The sequence below is a fragment of the Rhagoletis pomonella genome, unplaced genomic scaffold (genome assembly GCF_013731165.1).
Source record: "Rhagoletis pomonella isolate Grant_MI unplaced genomic scaffold, Rhpom_1.0 Rhpom_scaffold_00115, whole genome shotgun sequence".
In the NCBI taxonomy this organism is placed as follows: Eukaryota; Metazoa; Arthropoda; class Insecta; order Diptera; family Tephritidae; genus Rhagoletis; species Rhagoletis pomonella.
Genome location: NW_023458669.1, coordinates 161,096 through 163,662, shown reverse-complemented (window position 1 = coordinate 163,662; position 2,567 = coordinate 161,096). Strand labels below are relative to the sequence as shown.

General features: G+C 28.2%; 1 long non-coding RNA gene across 1 annotated transcript; it reads left to right on the top strand.

Annotated features, from left to right (window-relative positions):
- On the top strand, positions 1-2,117 carry LOC118750025. Its single transcript, XR_004994338.1, has 4 exons — positions 1-39; positions 350-442; positions 1,353-1,574; positions 1,648-2,117. It is a non-coding gene; the product is annotated as an uncharacterized LOC118750025 (long non-coding RNA).
- Positions 2,118-2,567: the final 450 nt, after the last annotated feature.

The window sequence follows — 2,567 nt, the reverse complement described above, 5'->3', positions numbered from 1 at the left end:
CATCAAAACCCAAACTCAGAAGCCATTAAAACCTTGAAGGTAAAAAAAGACTTTAAAGTTTCCCAATGTAACGCCGTTTGGCTGAGATCCAAATTGGTAAATATACCAATTTTCAATAGCAAAGCATTCGCATTTTTAATTTCTAAATTAAATATAACTGATGGAAATGTCCAATATGCGCAACCATGATCAAATGCCGAATTGGAACTTAATTGCGCAAATTGGTCATTTCCATCACTTATAGTTTAGAAATAAAAGAGGCAGGTGCTTTGCAATATACCAACTTGGAAATCAGCCATTAACAATTGTTAACAGTTTAATTTGATTATAATGTAATTATTTCTTTTAGATTGCCAAACATCTGCAAAGCCATCCACAGCACACTGAACACCATTGGTCACCAACAGCTCTCAACCCTACATCATACCAGCTACATTGTTCGGTGAGTTTTATTGTACAAATCAGTCATGCCCAGCGCAGGGCACTTGCATATGGAATTCTGCCAGTGCAGGGCATTTGCTTATGGAGTTCTGCCGACGTTGGGCATGACTGGTTTAAATATTAAGAAACGCGGTTGCTCCAAGTGCAATGCAAATATGTATGTACTTTTGTATGTTAAAAGTGCAACTAGGTAGATATGTAAACAGCAAAAAGTGTGGTGCAATAAATGTGAAAAGTCCAGTAGAATGTCTGTTCTAAGCGCAACAATATAAAAATCAGTTTCTTTTAATTCCAATTAACAGTAAATTTACTTAATTTGTGCCAACTGAGTTTAATGTAAATTGTGTAAATTATCATTTCGCGGTTGTTCACTCAAGAATTGATGCGTTTTTAAAAACAGACATTTTCGGTCATGAACAATATTTGCATCCGCTGCATTTGCATCAGTCAAAGAATGAATTATATTTTTATAAGAAAATAACCTAATTAAATACTTACATTACTTTCTTTTTATTTGCTATGTGCTTCGTTAATGTAAATACTAAAAAAAAATTTTTTCTAACATCATATTTGCTTCCTGAATGTGTTATATAATTTTGTATATTTTAAACTTCTTCACCCTATTTCTGTCCCTTTTTAAAAATATTAATATATTTTTTAAACTTTATTTGAAATGTTTAAATTGGTGTTGGATTAACTTAATTAATAGTATTGTAAATATGAGCATGATTTTATCTAAATAAGCTGATTTTTACTAAACTATAGTCATCTGCTTTTTGTATAAATAAAATCCATTATTTATGAATTATATTTCATTTGAGAAATAATAATTTGTTACTTTATTTTTCAGATATCAGAATCTAACTGGTTGCATCCACAATAATAATTTTACCATTTTATTTTAATTTCAGATTGCTGTGCAAAAGACGTGTTGAAGCATCAGCAGCTACGTTTATAAAAAATATATATTTTAATATATAAATTATTTATTTTTAGCTATTTAAATTTTTTTAATTTTTCGTTTAGATTGTATATATCGGAGTCATTGGATAATGAAGGTCTTCAACATGTTGGATGAAAGGGCAAGGGACAGTCTGACAAAGCATCCTTAGAAATGTCTCGATTCAGACGAGGTAGTTGCTTAATTACTAATGAACTTCAATTTTGCATACTTATAATTGTTTTATTTATTTTTTTAATATTTAGCGGAAACTCATCAAATTGCAATTTAATCTAACTGAGGATGAGGAAAATTACGAATGTTTGCAAGCGCCAGATGAGATAATTGTTTTAGACACTACTGCTGCATCAAGCCAGTCACAAGACATAACGCTACAAGCGCCACTATCGAATTCCGAAAATTTGGTTACACATATATAATATATATCTAGGTCTATATATAAGTCGGAAAAACGCAATCAAATTTTGCAAAATTGTAATGAAACTGAATTTTTGTGAACCATTATAAATGATTTGCAACTTTTAATATATATCAAAAGAAAGATAAATCGATTACCTTTCTTTTGATTATAATACTGTTAAAGTCGCTTAAATTTTTTATAGAAATTTTGCAACTTTTGAAAGCGTCTATATATAAGTCGGAAAAACGCAATCAAATTTTGCAAAATTGTAATGAAACTGAATTTTTGTAAACCATTATAAATGATTTGCAACTTTAAATATATATCAAAAGAAAGATAAATCGATTACCTTTCTTTTGATTATAATACTGTTAAAATCGCTTAAATTTTTTATAGAAATTTTGCAACTTTTGAAAGCGTCTATATATAAGTCGGAAAAACGCAATCAAATTTTGCAAAATTGTAATGAAACTGAATTTTTGTGAACCATTATAAATGATTTGCAACTTTTAATATATATCAAAAGAAAGATAAATCGATTACCTTTCTTTTGATTATAATACTGTTAAAATCGCTTAAATTTTTTATAGAAATTTTCCAACTTTTGAAAACAGCTATATGCAAACGAGTGGTAGTAATAATAAGCAATTAAGCAACCACATATGTATGTAAAAATATCTTTATTATTAATGTTAATTGTAATTTTTATTCATAATATTGATTACTAACTATTTATATTAGGTTAGCAATGTATTTTGAAAAATA